Source organism: Balaenoptera acutorostrata, chromosome 5 (assembly GCF_949987535.1).
Source record: "Balaenoptera acutorostrata chromosome 5, mBalAcu1.1, whole genome shotgun sequence".
NCBI lineage: Eukaryota > Metazoa > Chordata > Mammalia > Artiodactyla > Balaenopteridae > Balaenoptera > Balaenoptera acutorostrata.
In genome coordinates, this window is record NC_080068.1 from 2693406 (window position 1) to 2711628 (window position 18223).

Below are 18223 nucleotides of genomic sequence, written 5' to 3' on the forward strand. Positions count from 1 at the left end.
TTTGGGATTAAAATATACACGCTATTATGTATAAAATAGATAAACAAGAACCTACTGTAGAGCACCAGGAACTATACTCAATATTTTGTAATAACCTAAATGGGAAAAGAATCCGAAAAAGAACATATATATATAAAACTGAATCACTTTGCTGTACACCTGAGTCACTGCAAATCAACTATACTTCAATTAAAAAATAAAGAAAATGTAAAAATATAAATAAAATTTAAAAAATTAAAACTGCCCCTTTACAAAGAAAACTGCATTTTAGAAAGAGAGTTTAAATGACACAATAAAACATGTAACGAGTGGAATTGAACAATTCACCATAGTAACTCATCCAACGCTTGGTGCAGAGCAGGCACTTGATAGCTGTGTACGATTGACAGAATTCTCCCGATAGCATCCACTCTGCATTTGGCTCTCTACAAAGCTCCTCCAAAACACTGTCTTCTTTGGGAAGACTCAAATAAACAACATGATTCTGGCAGAGTAGGACGTGGGTCTTTTTTAGAACAGCATCCAGCGAATGGAGTGGAAAAAGATGGGCAGAGAGCACAGAACAGAGCTGCATGTTCTCATCTGCTCCTGGTTGGCGTCTTTACATGGTTCAGTTTCACTAACTGTGGACCACGGAGTCTCACACCCCACGGGGAGTCCATGTAACACCCTGCGTGCAAGAGGCATTTGAAAAACAACACGCACATGTGACAGAAATAACACTAGCATTGTAATTTGCAGTTCTCTGGAAGATTCCTTTGAATTCCAGTGATCTCACTTGACACCTCATTTGTTTTTAGAAAATGCACAGGGAGAGAAAACTTTCAGTACTTACTTTATCTCAAAAAGGCAAAAGAACAGGGAGAATTGTCAGCCCCACCCTAGGAAGAGAAACAGAAGCATTTGGACTTACTTATTTGTCAGCTAATAACTCACATTGGAAAATCATTGTACTTGGATTTGTCTCGATGTCCATCAATGCACTGTTGCCGCATTATCAGTGGAACCAGATTTGGATCCCTGTGGTCTAGTGGGTGTGTGGATCTCTACTAGGTGACAGAGAAGGGCGACCTCAGACAAGCCCCCCGGCCCCTACGGTACTTGTGATCACAGACTTAGGCCCATAACCTTGGGAGCTCAACAAAGCAAAAGCAAAAGCAGCCTTCCCACCAGTCTGCACCTGTATTGCTAGGGAACTCTCACCTCATAAAATAATAGGTTTCATTTTTCTTCTGTGCTACCATGGCAACAGGTAGCCTGTTAAATGAGTATGCATGCAAATGTGACCAGCAGAGTTGCTGGAGAACGATGAGAAAAGTAAAAATCGTTTGCAGTACATATATCTAACTCCGGGCATCGGTTCCCCTGTGCCTCGGCCTCTGTACACAGCAGTCATGGCTCTACACCGCCTATACTCCAGAATTCCACACTTAAAAATAACTATCAGTGTATACCAATTCTATGCAGACTCTCCAGCTTCTGTCCCATTACTCAATCATAAGTAAAGACTAACAGTGTTTTTTTATATATAAGTAAAACTATTTTTAACGTTACAACACATTTGGATCTATTTCTACAGATGCAATATTTGAATTCATGTACCTCTGAATAAATACCAGAAGTCAAACATCATTCTGCCACAGAAAGACTCTGGAAAGAGTCACTTGTCACCAGTCAAGTGACAATCTATTTTTAGAGAAAGAAAATTCACATTCCGTAATTTGCACAAGCAGAGCTGCGTGAAAATAGCCTGTCAAAGGCACACCCACCTTCCTGTAAAGATTTTCAAAGAGCACTTGCACTAAGAAACACAGTTAATATTTTATGAAATTCTGATTTATAGAATGGATTTATATGAAGCAAATATTTAAAACAGCAATAAAATAACCTTAATATAAGTACACTTTCTTAAAAATACTTTCTTTCAATGAAATGAAGCAGCCTTTTTAATGATTTAACATTAAACAGGGTTGCCAATCATTTAAAAATGATGTACATTTACATCTCAGGGAACAGTTCATTCAAAGCTTTTCCCTGGCTTGACTTGATGTGTATTCATTTTTAGCATTCTTATGGAATTTCTATCTGTTTTATTTTCCCCTATTATGCAGTATTTTATTATAAGGATAGTGACAAAAATGAGTAAAGATAAACGAAATGACTATACTAAAACACAGTTCTGATTATGGTGACAAAGGTTCTTTGCTTGACCAAAGTCAGGCTCCTGAACTTTCTCCTAGGCTTTTCACGCACTTCCTTATAAAATCAAGTTTTAGCAAGAACCCTGCAAAGTCAGTTTAACCAGAAGCCCTCACCCTTGCAGCTACCTGGTCATGCTCAACACCTAACCTGGGTCCTCAGCGCCCACCATCCCAAAGGTGATGTCTGAGCACCTGTCTTTAGCAAGAATCTGGTTAGGCCACTTTCCCTGGAACTCCCCTTCCCCTGGATGTCTGCTCTTAGCCATTTTTCACCCCATGACCCCTACTCTGCCCCCCTGGCTATAAGTTCCCACCTGCACTGCTGTATTCTGGGTTCAGCCCCATCTCTCTCCCACTGTAAAATCCCACTGCAGTGTCGCTACACCTATAGCGATGGTCCTGAACAAAGGCTGATTTACCATCTTTAACAAGCACCATGGAATAGTTTTTCTTTAACAATGATTAACACAACCTAATGTAACATATACCCCAAAGTTATTGAAACTTATTTTTTATGGAAATCAGCTCTCTTTATAAAAAAGATAGACTGATTATTTTCTGGTTCTTTAAAAATAAATGCTGCTTGAGAGTAGGATGGAGATTGCCAGGGGCTGGGGAGTCAGGAAGATGGAAGATGCTGGTCAAAGAGAACAAACTTTCAGTTAGAAGATGAATAAGTTCTGAGGATCAGACTATATTTAATAATACAGTATTGTACACTTGAAATTTGCTAACAGAGTAGATCTTACACACTCTCACCACACACACACACAAGGTAACTTTGTGAGGTGATGGAGGTGTTAATTAGCTTGACTGTAGTAAAGATTTCACAATGTATATGCAAATCAAATCACCCCATCGTACACTTTAAGTATATGCATTATATTTGTCAATTATACCTCAATAAAGCTAGAAGGGAAAAAAAAGAGAAAATAAATAAACAAATTCTACTTTACTAAATTAGACTTTAAAAAAAAAGATTATTTTTACACATATGTATAGAATTTCCTGTTTGAAAATGTATTTGTTTCTATGTTCCCTGGGTTGGCAAATAGCTATAAAGTAAAGCTGTTTATGTAGCTTAGATATGAAATCCCAGGATACTGCCAAAGCATTTTATATCATGCAGTTACTAATTATCAAAATAAACCAAAAGGTTAGGTATCACATTACAAATAAAGAAAAGGCTCAGAGAGGCTAAGTAACCTGCCCGAGGAGACACAGCTAGAGAATGACGTGGATTTCCACCAACTTCCGCCTTTCCCACACTGCCTCCCAACGTGGAGAAGACAAGATTCCTGCTATCACAGAGATTCCAATCGAATGCCTCTAAGTATGATTCACTGTGTATCCTTCACGTCAACCAGCACCACGATTTGCACAATGCAAATACTCAGTAAATGTCTGTTGGAAAAAATGAAGGAATGAACGCCAGCTCCTACTGAAATCTGTCTAATGCAGATAGCTAACTACTAAAAGACCTCTAATCAGGCCAGACCTCCATGTTTTCCTGATCCAGTATCTTGTAAAAAGCTCAAAGCGTTAAAATCAAAATCAAAGAATCTTAGAATTACAGAAACGTCATAACGCTGAAGTTACCAGAGACTATACAGGCAAAAGTGAGTTTATTTCAGAAAAATTACCCTAGAGCCATAGTTCTCAAACTTTTTAATTTCAGAACCTTTTGACACTCTTAAAAGTATTGAAGCCCCCCAAAATCCTCCTTTATGTGGGTTATTTATCATATAGAAATTAAAACTGAAAAAAATTGAATAGTTACGTATTAACTCATTTAAAAATAACACTGATACACCCATTACATGTTAACATAACATATTTTTACAAGAAATTGCTATATCTCTAAAAAAATAATAAGAGAAATGGAATTGTTCTTGCAAGTTCAAATGGTGTTAAAGGAAAACACAGCAATGAGTTGAGCTCCTGATTCAAACAATTGCATAAGCGGTTTTCCTCAAGACAACCGCTGTGCCGTGGGAAGCAATAGAAGTGCTTTATATACACTTTCCACTTGCTCACCCAGAATATTAAAAAGATGTACACTCACAGGTAGAGACTTAAGAACATTAACAGTTTTTATTGCTTCATCAAGGACTTTCTTAAGTGCATCAGGCATTCATTCCATGTATCTTTTCACATGAGTCCATTGGCCACGAAAGGAGAACAACTCTTGGTAGAGTCTGGTGGCAGCTTGGGTTCATCTCAAGGCACCAACAGATTCAGCCATGATTGCAAATTTTGTAAATATTGTAAAAAAAAAAAAAAAAAAAAGCAAAAACTCTGAGTTTTGTGACCTCACAGACCCCCCTGAAAGGGCCACAGAAAAGCCATTACCCCAAACAGTCCCATTCAATGTGACCACAATCAGTAACAACTGTGAAAAGTCCCATTTATCTCTTAGTTATCTGTGTCCATAAACATTTTGAATATGGTTGGGAAGAGCCTGGCACTAATAGAATCCCTGTGGACCAGCTCTCCCTTAAATCTCTCTGAGTCTACTTCCTTGGGCAAAACAAACCATCAATCTTTTAAAAATAATTACATACAAAAAATATATATATTGAGCCAGATAAATAGTTGCTTGTCCTCTCATTGTTACTATGGCAATACTGTTGGGTTGCTTTTTCTACGGTTTCCTTATTTACCCTCCTGGGAGATTTATCTAGATTCAATGCTCAGACCTCCTATTTTCCTGGAAAACAGCAGTCAAGGATGGTTTCAAACTGTCTGTGTTTCCATGGCATAGGATCAGTGGTGAAGCCAATCCCAAAAGCTAGCTCAAACAGTGCATTAAACAATCTTTGAGTCTCAAAAGATTATTTATAGAATCACACAGGCTTCCTCTAATCCCTGATCTCTCCAGCCCAGCTATGGATACAACAAGATTTAGGATTGATGTGTACTGACCATGCACTAATCAATTTCAGCACAGCCTAAAAATTCCACGGCAAGGGTTGAAATAAGCAAAAATGACCTGTAATTAAGGAAAACAGACTGTGCTTTGATTAATAATTACATTAAAATTGACCCAGAAATGCTCAGTTGGTTGTCACTTGGCAATATGAGGTTTATGAATATAATGTATTTGACCAGACATTTCTCCTTTGATTCCGACAGATACAAGAGCAAAGACCTATGTCAACCAGCCCACATTTTACACAAATGAGGCTTTAGCATAATGCATGCCAGAAAGCTCTGAGAATAAATGCTAGACAGTAGGTGGAAAGGATACATAAAATTCTAAAGGCTTTGAAGTTGGAAGCAGACATCTGAGCAACTCTGTGCTTCTTCACAGGAAGGAGATGCTTTGAGACACAGAGAACCCTTAACAGGAAGTGGGCCAGGATCCGGAGAAATACCTTCCTGCTGTAGAGGCCAGGTTGCCAGTAAGCTACACCTCTGTCACGGACTAGGGTTGGTGTGGCAGCTCTTTATCTTCAAAGTTGCATCCTTGAAAAATCAAACAACTTAAATTCTGTGGAGTGAGAGAATGTGGTCTCTAAAAGGTCTCCACCAGAGAAATGATGTCGAAGCCCAAAAGACAGACTGACAAAGGTCAGGGCCTTTGTATTTACTTTCTCCATCCTGTCATGTTCTTGTAGAGAATTTTTAGCAGCAGAAGTACATTCCATGTAAGGGCCATAAAAAGTGAAACTATTTGCCTTTTGAAATAGTGCTGGTTTCCTAATCTCCACGAGGTTTTGAGACGGCCTAACTTCTTAGTGGGAGGGATGATCCAACGGGTCAATTTCTGCAGGAGAAGACTTTACCAACTTCCTAGGTGGAATTGGGTGTGTGGATCAACCAAGGGGCCATCTTTTCTGGGAAAGAATCACACTGAGAAATGAGAGAACAATAGTTCCCAGGCCTGGAGATGACATTGTGTCAGATTCAAGAGCCAAGACACAAAATCTGAAATGATGCCTGAGGCCCACAGATTGGTTGGGAATTATCTGGCTAGAGCACAGAAATCCCTCAGTCCAAGTTTGTTGAATTTAATTGAACCTTGTAAGCAGTATCCTCTATGCTTATAATTCCTAGTTTTGTTTATAAAGTAAAATGAAAAGTACTAACATATGCTCATAGGAAAAATAGAACAAATGGTGGTGAAGCAAATTATTTAAATACAGCACCTATGAAGCCAAACAAAGCCTTTCATATAATGTTAAAGAGTCCAAAAGCACTAATGTGATATTTGTTCCATTAAGACTCCACTTCCAATCCTGGGAAAATTTCTTGGCTGCTGCTGCCTTGCAGACCTATATCCTCCAGAATAGAAGCCTCTCTAATCTCCACCTCCCACCCCTATTTCCGGCATCTTAAAGCTACAGCCTGTTTGGACCCTGCCTCTCTCTAATTGTTAAAAGTAGGAGCAATTGTTAAAAGATGGCAATGACAAGTCACTGGAAAATGCATGTAGTCAACTGCGTTTACAGAATGTAATTAAAACACACACACACAGATATCCACTTATTATGTGTGTAAAATAATTTTTAAATTGGCTGAAAAGGTGTATACTAATCTCATGACAGTGATCACCTCAGAGAGAAAGTGCAGGAAGGAACATGAAGAGATGGTCGAAGGGAGTTTAACCGACTTTAATGTATTTCTATCTCTAAAGGAAATTCTTAAAGCAAATAGGCACAGGAAGTTGACAGGATAATTCTGGACGTTGGAAACACAATATTTGTTAGGTTCATTGCTGTTCTTTGGTATGCTTTTATATGTCTTGATGAGGAGACCTCAAGGAACAGAATCTGAGAATAAAATCCCAGCTGGCTTCCCAGATTGTGTCAGCTGAGGACCCTGCAGTTAACAAACACAGAAGGTATTGTCTGCAATTCCCCCATCTATGCAAAAAATACCCTTCACCCCAACTTGACCGGGATGGTAAGTCCATGGAAACTGCCTTCCACGCCCTCATGGTTTCCTACAGCACCAAAGGCTACCATGAGCAGCTCTACGCTGTAGAAAATTCAAAGACAGACCTACATGATCCCTACCACTAACGGCTTGCAGTATTCAGAGATTCAGGAAATCATAGCTATATATACATATATATACTTACAGTAAATTCAGATTCTTATAAACAGGGTGGTTCTAGATAATAACGATGCTGATCTATCGACTACTTGCTCTCCGTCAGTGTCTTAGTCCGTGGAGCGGTTACAACAAATTTATAAACAACAAACATGTATTTCTCGCAGTTCGGGAGGCTGAAAGTCTGAGATCAGGGTGCCAGTGTGTTCGGGTTCTGGTGAGGGCGCTCTTCGGGGCTGCACACAGCCGACCCCTCACTGGGTCTCCCGTGACAGAAGGAACTGGGGGGCCCAGTTGGGCTTCTTTCCTAAAATCACCAATCCCATTCATGGGGCTCTGTCCTCAGGACCTCCTCAACTACCCAAGGCACCACCTCCTAACACTAACACCTTGGGGGTTCGGAATCACACAGAATTTGGAGAGGAACAAACATTCAGCCCTTGACAGCCAGATACCAGGACAAGTACTTCGTGTGCAATAATTCATGGTATTCCCAGAACAAATCTCCAAGGGAAGTAAAATCATTTTTGTTTTCATATAGTAAAGAAATTAAAGCTCTGAGAGATTATAAACTTGCCCAAGGTTACAGAGCTGTCTATTAGAGAAGCTGAGATTCAAACCCAAGTCTGTTTTACATAAATGCCATTTCTCTATGAATTTAGTGAACTGAAAACTTGTAGAATTTTTTTTCATCTTTATTGGAGTATAGCTGCTTTACAATGTTGTGTTAGTTTCTCCTGTACAACAAAGTGAATCAGCTATATGCATGCGTATATCCCCATATGCCCTCCCACTTGAGCCTCCCTCCCACCCTCCCTATCCCACCCCTCTAGGTGGTCACAAAGCACCGAGCTGATCTCCCTGTGCTATGCGGCTGCTTCCCACTAGCTATCTATTTTACGTTTGGTAGTGTATATATGTCCATGCCTCTCTCTCACTTGGTCCCAGCTTCCACATCACCCCTTGTGTCTTCATGTCCCTTCTCTACCTCTGCATCTTTATTCCTGTCCTGCCACAAGGTTCATCAGTACCATTTTTTTAGATTCCATATATATGTGTTAGCATACGGAATTTGTTTTTCTCTTTCTGACTTACTTCACTCTGTAGGACAGACTCTAGGTCCATCCACCTCATTACAAATAACTCAATTTTGCTCCTTTTTATGGCTGAGTAATATTCCATTGTATATATGTGCCACTTCTCCTTTATCCATTCCTCTGTTGATGGACACTTAGGTTGCTTCCATGTCCTGGCTATTGTAAATAGAGCTGCAATGAACATTGTGGTACATGACTCTTTTTGAATTATGGTTTTCTCTGGCTATTTGCCCAGTAGTGGGATTGCTGGGTCATATGGTAGTTCTATTTTTAGTTTTTTAAGGAACCTCTATACTGTTCTCCGTAGTGGCTGTATCAATTTATATTCCCACCAACAGTACAGCTGGGTTCCCTTTTCTCCACACCCTCTCCAGCATTTATCGTTTCTAGACTTTTTGATGATGGCCATTCTGACCAGTGTGAGGTGATATCTCATTGTGGTTTTGATTTGCATTTCTCTAATGATTAGTAATGTTGAGCAGCTTTTCATGTGTTTCTTGGCCATCTGTATGTCTTCTTTGGAGAAATGACTATTTAGTTCTTCTGGCCATATTTTTGGGGAGGAGGTGTTTTTTTTTTTAATTTAATTTTTTTATACAGCAGGTTCTTATTAGTTTTCCATTTTATACATATTAGTGTATATATGTCAATCCCAATCTCCCAATTCATCCCACCACCACCACCCTCCTTTCCCCCATGGTGTCCATATGTTTGTTCCCTACATCTGTGTCTCTATTTCTGCCTTGCATACCAGTTCATCTGTACCATTTTTCTAGATTCCACATATATGAGTTAATATATGATATTTGTTTTTCTCTTTCTGACTTACTTCACTCTGTGTGACAGTCTCTAGGTCCATCCACATCTCTACAAGTGACCCAATTTCGTTCCTTTTAATGGCTGAGTAATATTCTATTTTATATTATGTCTTCTTTATCCATTCGTCTGTCGATGGGCATTTAGGTTGCTTCCATGACCTGGTTATTGTAAATAGAGCTGCAATGAACACTGTGGTACATGACTCTTTTTGAATTATGGTTTTCTCTGGCTATTTGCCCAGTAGTGGAATTGCTGGGTCATATGGTAATTCTATTTTTAGTTTTTTAAGAAACCTCCATACTCTTTTCCATAGTGGCTGTATCAACTTAAATTCCCACCAACAGTGCAAGAGAGTTCCCTCTTCTCCACACCCTCCCCAGCATTTGTTGTTTGTAGATTTTCTGATGATGCCCATTCTAACCAGTGTGAGGTGATACCTCATTGTAGTTTTGATTTGCATTTCTCTAATAATTAGTGATGTTGAGCAGCTTTTCATGTGCCTCTTGGCCATTTGTATGTCTTCTTTGGAGAAATGTTTATTTAGGTCTTCTGCCCGTTTTTTGATTGGGTTGTGTGTTTTTTTAATATTGAGCTACATGTGTTGTTTATATATTTTGGAGATTAATCACTTTTCCACTGATTCGTTTGCAAATATTTTCTCCCATTCTGAGGCTTGTCTTTTTGTCTTGTTATAGATTCCTTTGCTGTGCAAAAGCTTTTAAGTTTCATTAGGTCCCCTTTGTTTATTTTTGTTTTTATTTCCATTACTCTAGGAGGTGGGTCAAAAAAGATCTTGTTGTGATTTATGTCATAGAGTGTTCTTCCTATGTTTTCCTCTAAGAGTTTTATAGTGTCTGGTCTTATATTCAGGCCTTTAATCCATTTTGAGTTTATTTTTGTGTATGGTGTTAGGCAGTGTCCTACTTTTATTCTTTTACATGTACCTATCCAGTTTTCCCAGCAGCACTTATTGAAAAGGCTGTCTTTTCTCCATTGTATATTCTTGCCTCCTTTATCAAAAGTAAGGTGACCATATGTGCATGGGTTTATCTCTGGGCTTGCTATCCTGTATCATTGAGCTAAATTTCTGTCTTTGGGCCAGTACCATATTGTCTTGATTACTGTAGCTTTGCAGTATAGTCTGAAGTCCGGGAGTCTGATTCTTCCAGCTCCATTTTTTTCCCTCAAGATTACTTTGGCTATTCAGGGTCTTTTGTGTATTCATACAGATTTTAAGATTTTTTGTTCTAGTTCTGTAAAAAATGCCATTGGTAATTTGATAGGGATTGCATGGAATCTGTAGATTGCTTTGGGTAGTATAGTCATTTTCACAATGTTGATTCTTCCAATCCAAGAACATGGTATATCTCTCCATCTGTTTGTGCCATCTTTGATTTCTTTCATCAATGTCTTATAGTTTTCTGAGCATAGGTCTTTTATCTCCTTAGGTAGGTTTATTCCTAGGTATTTTATTCTTTTTGTTGCAGTGGTAAATGGGAGTGTTGCCTTAATTTATCTTTCTGATTTTTTGCTGTTAGTGTAAAGCAGTGTAAAAGATTTCTGTGCATTAATTTTGTATCCTGCTATTTTACCAAATTCATTGATAAGCTCTAGAAGTTTTCTTGGGGCACCTTTAGGATTTTCTGTGTATAGTATCATGTCATCTGCAAACAGTGGCAGTTTTACTTCTTCCTTTGTGATTTGTATTCCTTTTATTTCTTTATCTTCTCTGATTGCTGTGTCTAGGACTTCCAAAACTATGTTGAATAATAGTGGTGAGAGTGGGCACCCTTGACTTCTTCCTGATCTTACAGGAAATGCTTTCAGTTTTTCACCGTTGAGAATGATGTTGGCTGTGGGTTTGTCATATATGGCCTTTATTATGTTGAGGTAGGTTCCCTCTATGCCCACTTTCTGGAGAGTTTTTATCATTAATGGGTGTTGAATTTTCTCAAAAACTTTTTCTGTATCTCTTGAGATGATCATATGGCTTTTATCCTTCAATTTGTTAATATGGTGTATCACATTGACTGAGTATATTGAAGAATCCTTGCATTCCTGGGATAAATCCCACTTGATCATGGTGAATAATCCTTTTATTGTGCTTTTGGATTCTGTTTGCTAGTAGTATGTTGAGGATTTTGCATCTATGTTCATCAGTGGTATTGGCCGGTAATTTTCTTTTTTGTGACATCTTTGTCTGGTTTTGGTATTAGGGTTATGGTGGCCTCATAGAATGAGTTTGGGAGTGTTCCTCCCTCTGCTATGTTTTGGAAGAGTTTGACAAGGATAGAAGTTAGCTTTTCTTTAAATGTTTGATAAAATTCACCTGTGAAGCCATCTGGCCCTTGGCTTTTGTTTGTTGGAAGATTTTTAATCACAGTTTCAATGTCATTGTTTTTCATTGGTCTCTTCATATTTTCTATTTCTTCCTGGTTCAGTCTTGGAAAGTTGTACTTTCCTAAGAGTTTGTCCATTTCTTCCAGGTTGTCCATTTTATTGCCATATAGTTGCTTGTAGTAGTCTCTCATGATCCTTTGTATTTCTGCAGTGTCAGTGGTTACTTCTCCTGTTTTGTTCCTAATTCTGTTGATATGAGTCTTCTCCCTTTTTTCCCTGATGAGTCTGGTTAACATTTTATCAATTTTGTTTATATTCTCAAAGAACAAGCGTTTAGTTTTATTACTCTTTGCTCTTGTTTCCTTCATTTCTTTTTCATTTATTTCTGATCTGATCTTTATAATTTCTTTTGTTCTGCTAATTTTGGGGTTTTTTGCTCTTCTTCTCTAATTGCTTTAGGTTAAGGTTGGGTTTTTTATTTGAGATTTTTCTTGTTTCTTGAGGTAGGATTGTATTGCTATAAACTTCCCTCTTAGAACTGCTTTCACTGCATCCTATAGGTTTTGGGGTGCAGGTCCCATAGGTTTTGGGTCATCATGTTTTCATTGTCATTTGTTTCTGGGTATTTTCTGATATCCTCTTTGATTTCTTCAGTGATCTCTTGGTTGTTTAGTATCATATTGTTTAGCCTCCATGTGTCTGTATTTTTTACAGTTTTTTTCCTGAAATTGATATCTAGTCTCATAGCATTGTGGTCAGAATAGATGCTTAATATGATTTCAATTTTCTTAAATTTACCAAGGCTTGATTTGTGACCCAAGATGTGATCTCTCTTGGAGAATGTTCCAAGAGCACTTGAGAAGAAAGTGTATTCTGTTGTGTTTGGATGGAATGTCCTATAAATAGCAATTTAAAGCTTGTGCTTCCTCATTTATTTTCTGTTTGGATGATCTGTCCATTGGTGTAAGTAGGGTGTTAAAGTCCCCTATTATCGCGTTACTGTCGATTTCCCCTTTTATGGCTGTTAGCATTTGCCTTATGTATTAAGGTGTTCCTATGTTGGGTTCATAGGTATTTACAATTGTTATATCTTCTTCTTGGATTGATCCCTTGATCATTATATAGTGTCCTTGCTTGTCTCTTGTAATAGTCTTTATTTTAAAGCCTATTCTATCAAACATTTAGAGAAGAGATAACACCCATCCTTCTCAAACTCTTCCAAAAAATTGCAGAGGAAGGAACACACCCAAACTCATTCTATGAGGCCACCATCACCCTGATACCAAAACCAGACAAAGATACTACAAAAAAAGAAAATTACAGACCAATATCACTGATGAATATAGATGCAAAAATCCTCAACAAAATACTAGCAAACAGAATCCAATAACACATTATAAGGATCATACACCACGATCAAGTGGGATTTATACCAGGGATGCAAGGATTCTTCAATATACACAAATCAATCAATGTGATACACCATATTAACAAATTGAAGAATAAAAACCATATGATCATCTCAATAGATGCAGAAAAAGCTTTTGACAAAATTCAACACCCATTAATGATAAAAACTCTCCAGAAAGTGGGCATAGAGGGAACCTACCTCAACATAATAAAGGCCATATATGACAAACCCACAGCCAACATCATTCTCAACGGTGAAAAACTGAAAGCATTTCCTGTAAGATCAGGAAGAAGTCAAGGGTGCCCACTCTCACCACTAGTATTCAACATAGTTTTGGAAGTCCTAGCCATGGCAATCAGAGAAGAAAAAGAAATAAAAGGAATACAAATTGGAAAGGAAGAAGTAAAACGTCACTGTTTGCAGATGACATGATGCTATACATAGAGAATCCTAAAAATGCCACCAGAAAACTACTAGAGCTAATCAATGAATTTGGTAAAGTTGCAGGATACAAAATTAATGCACAGAAATCTCTTGCATTCCTATACACTAATGATGAAAAATCTGAAAGAGAAATTATGGAAACACTCCCATTTACCATTGCAACAAAAAGAATAAAATACCTAGGAATAAACCTACCTAGGGAGACAGAAGACCTGTATGCAGAAAACTATAAGACACTGATGAAAGAAATTAAAGATGATACCAACAGATGGAGAGATATACCATGTTCTTGGATTGGAAGAATCAATATTGTGAAAATGACTATACTACCCAAAGCAATCTATGGATTCCATGCAATCCCTATCAAATTACCAATGGCATTTTTTACAGAACTAGAACAAAATATCTTAAAATTTGTATGGAGACAGAAGAGACCCCAAAGAGCCAAAGCAGTCTTGAGGCAAAAAAAACGGAGCTGGAGGAATCAGGCTCCCTGACTTCAGACTATACTACAAAGCTACAGTAATAAAGACAATATGGTACTGGCACAAAAACAGAAACATAGATCAATGGAACAAGATAGAAAGCCCAGAGATAAACCCACGCACTATGGTCAATTAATCTATGACAAAGGAGGCAAAGATATACAATGGAGAGAAGACAGTCTCTTCAATAAGTGGTGCTGGGAAAACTGGACAGCTACATGTAAAAGAATGAAATTAGAATACTCCTTAACACCATACACAAAAATAAACTCAAAATGGATTCGAGACCTAAAAGTAAGACCGGACACTATAAAACTCTTAGAGGAAAACATAGGAAGAACACTCTTGGACATAAATCACAGCAAGATCTTTTTTGATCCACCTCCTAGAGTAATGGAAATAAAAACAAAAATAAACAAATGGGACCTAATGAAACTTCAAAGCTTTTGCACAGCAAAGGAAACCATAAACAAGATGAAAAGACAACCCTCAGAATGGGAAAAAATATTTGCAAACGAATCAACGGACAAAGGATTAATCTCCAAAATATATAAACAGCTCATTCAGCTCAATATTAAAGAAACAAACAACCCAATCCAAAAATGGGCAGAGGACCTAAATAGACATTTCTCCAAAGAAGACATACAGATGGCCAAGAAGCACATGAAAAGATGCTCAACATCACTAATTATTACAGAAATGCAAATCAAGATTACAATGAGGTATCACCTCACACCAGTTAGAATGGGCATCATCAGAAAATCTACAAACAACAAATGCTGGAGAGGGTGTGGAGAAAAGGGAACCCTCTTGCACTGTTGGTGGGAATGTAAATTGATACAGCCACTATGGAGAACAATATGGAGGTTCCTTAAAAAACTAAAAATAGAATTACCATATGATCCAGCAATCCCACTACTGGGCATATACCTAGAGAAAACAGTAATTCAAAAAGACACATGCACCCCAATGTTCATTGCAGCACTATTTACAATAGCCAAGTCATGGAAGCAACCTAAATGCCCATCGACAGATGAATGGATAAAGAAGAAGTGGTACATATATACAATGGAATATTACTCAGCCATAAAAAGGAACGAAATTGAGTCATTTGTTGAGACGTGGATGAATCTAGAGACTGTCCTACAGAGTGAAGTAAGTCAGAAAGAGAAAAACAAATATCGTATATTAACGCATGTATGTGGAACCTAGAAAAATGCTACAGATGAACCGGTTTGCAGGGCAGAAGTTGAGACACAGATGTAGAGAACAAACGTATGGACACCAAGGGGGGAAAACCACGGTGGGGTGGGGATGGTGGTGTGCTGAATTGGGCGATTGGGATTGACATGTATACACTGGTGTGTATAAAATTGATGACTGATTGAAAAAAAACAAAAAACAAAAAACAAAAACCTGCACATATGTGTTTACAACAGCTTTATTCATAATTACAGAAATGTGGAAGCAACCAAGACGTAAAAAAAAAAAAAAAAAATACCCTAACTCCTTCTTTAATAAAAATCCTTTCTTGGCAGGGTTTAACCATTTCATTTACATCTTTCTCCTGCAAAAATCTCTATATTTTTTGATATCATCAGAAGCAAATCTGTATGATTCTGTTACCTCACTTCTCTATTTCTACACATATAAATAAAAAGCAATAAAGACACTGTCGGGGCCAATACATATCAAGTTTTCTAGCCAATTTGCTCACCTATTTCAAGCAATACTCAGAATAATGAAACTATAGTGTCACACAATAATTTGGAAAGTCTTCTGAGGCCTCTTCAATAATCACTGTATTGTAGCATCATTAATACCAAAAATAATTTCTCCCCATGACAGTGTGAACACACATATATATAGTAGAAACCATGTTGAAGTCAGACTTTTCAATATCGAAAGGGCAAACTTAGTTTTACACCTTGAAAATTTTATGGTTAACCAAAACATATTTCAGTGTTTAGCACATGCGTGTCTGCCGAGTTAGAAGTCCGTCATTTTTAAACCCTAGACTGACATCTTCTCCATGTCCTTAACGTTGTAAGTGACTCTATAGTCAAGTGAACCACTGTGATTTTTCAACAAACAATAAGAAGCAGGAATGTAATGTTCTCTAAATCCTCTCATCCTTGGCAATTTTTCCTCCCTAGATCCCAGCCAATTCAGCATGCCAACCGAGATTGCCAAAGCTAATCCCAGACTTTCTTTGCTACTTGAAGCTAAGACAGTACCTGACTGCATCATCCCTCATTATTTCCCAGCAAATGAATGAGAAACTATATTATTTGCTTGTTTGGACTTACAAATAAATACAGGGCTAGGGGCCATTTAGATTGGCAGTGTGCTGATTATGCAAAACAACAAAACTGACTCAAATTATGTAATTGAACTGCCAGTGTCTGAGACCCTGGATTGCTGTACCTTCTGCTGTCACAGCACTTACCTGCCTGTGAGTGTTTTTCCTCACTGACCTCTAAAAGTTGGAAGTGAGGCCCTTGATCACAGAGTCATAGGGATAAAGGGAGGAGATGCTTGGAAGACAGTCATCATGTACCACGGAGAACACCGTTGGAATCTTTCTTTCCCAGGCATATAGAACATTCCTACAGAAACAATTTCTTTTTAATGAAAAGTGATGTTTCCTCTTGATTAGAAGATAGTTGGTCGGAATTTTTACTTTACTATCATCACACCAGTAAGAGGAAAAAATGACCCACAGAATCGAGAGCAGGGTGGGCAGAATAGGTCAGAGATTAACACCTGTTAATCTAATTTGTTATATTGAGGAACTAAATCATTAGGCAGGTAAAAGTTAGGAGAGACAACGCTAGGTGGCCAGGCTTACCAATTTATACTGTTGCCGCTTATTGAATTCATGACCATAAGTGTTCTACTCACAGACATCTGGGAGAAACCACCTTAATGGGACAGGAAGTTTCCAAAGGACCACTTCTCCCAGTCAGTGAACTTCTCCTCCTATCCGGCCCTTTGTTAGAATCCTTCCCTCTGAAACTCAATTCCTGACTCTTGTGCTCACCTGATTCCTGCAAGTTCTTCAATTTCTATATTAAGTGTCACATTCTCAGTCCACACTCTTCCCCCTCAAGTTCCACAAGAACTGATAGCATCTTACTTGTTTCTATAGGATGTTAAACTCAATTATTAGACCTGATAAATTCTGCTGTGATTATCTCTCTCCTCTATTGGATGGTGTGACTCTTGCTGGCAGGAAGACGGTCTCAGCCATCTTTTTTATCACCAGCACTATACCTGCCAAGTGTCTAGAACAGAAAAGAGCTCATGTGGGATTAACATATACACACTACTATATATAAAATATATAATCAACAAGGACCTACTGTATAGTGCAGGGAACTCTGCTCAGTATTCTCTAATAACCTGTAATGGAAAGAATCTGAAAAAGAATGGATATATATATATATATATATATATATATATATATATATATATCTGAATCCCTTAGCTCTGTACACCTGAAACTAACACAACACTGTAAATAAACTGCACTCCAATATAAAATAAAAATTAAATTAGGGACTTACTAGTGGTGTAGTGGTTAAGAATCCGCCTGCCAATGCAGGGGACACGGGTTCGAGCCCTGGTCCGGGAAGATCCCACATGCTGCGGAGCAACTAAGCCCGTGCACCACAGCTACTGAGCCTGCGCTCTAGAGCCTGCACACCACAACTACTGAGCCCATGTGCCGCAACTACTGAAGCCCGCGTGCCTAGAGCGCATGCTCCGCAACAAGAGAAGCCACTGCAATGAGGGGCCTGCTCACTGCAAGGAAGAGTAGCCCCTGCTCGCCACAACTAGAGAAAGCCCACGCGCAGCAACGAAGACCCAATGCAGCCAAAAATAAATAAATAAAATAAATTAATTTAAAAAATTAAATTAAAAAGATAAAAATTTAAAAATTCAAAAAAAAAAAGAGCATCTGTCAAATCCAAGTGGAAAGAAATATGTGTAACTTATTTTGTTGATGGTGGAAGCAAGCAACTCCCAAGTCACCTCTCTGTTGGTCCCTCTCTACGGAAATACCCTTTAATTTCCCATCAAATAAACAAAAAATATAAATACAGGGAGAACTTTATTAAATAGTAAAAATATTAAATATTTTCCATTCATTTGATTTTTCATTTTCTAAATATCTCATTATCTGCCTTTAACAAAACTTTACTTCTTTACTGCAAGTATGCTTTTATTTCTTTCACTTTTAACACTTTTTTTCCCACATCTTTATTGGAGTATAATTGCTTTACAATTTTGTGTTAGTTTCTGCCGTATAGCAAAGTGAATCAGCTATACATATACATATATCCCTGTATCCCCTCCCTCTTG

The 18223-nt window shown here is 38.0% G+C and overlaps 1 protein-coding gene across 3 annotated transcripts in view; it reads right to left on the reverse strand.

Moving 5' to 3' along the window:
- The window catches only part of GASK1B (golgi associated kinase 1B), a 57577-nt gene that overhangs the window by 12214 nt on the left and 27140 nt on the right, over positions 1-18223 (reverse strand). The gene's annotated exons all lie outside the window — the stretch shown is intronic.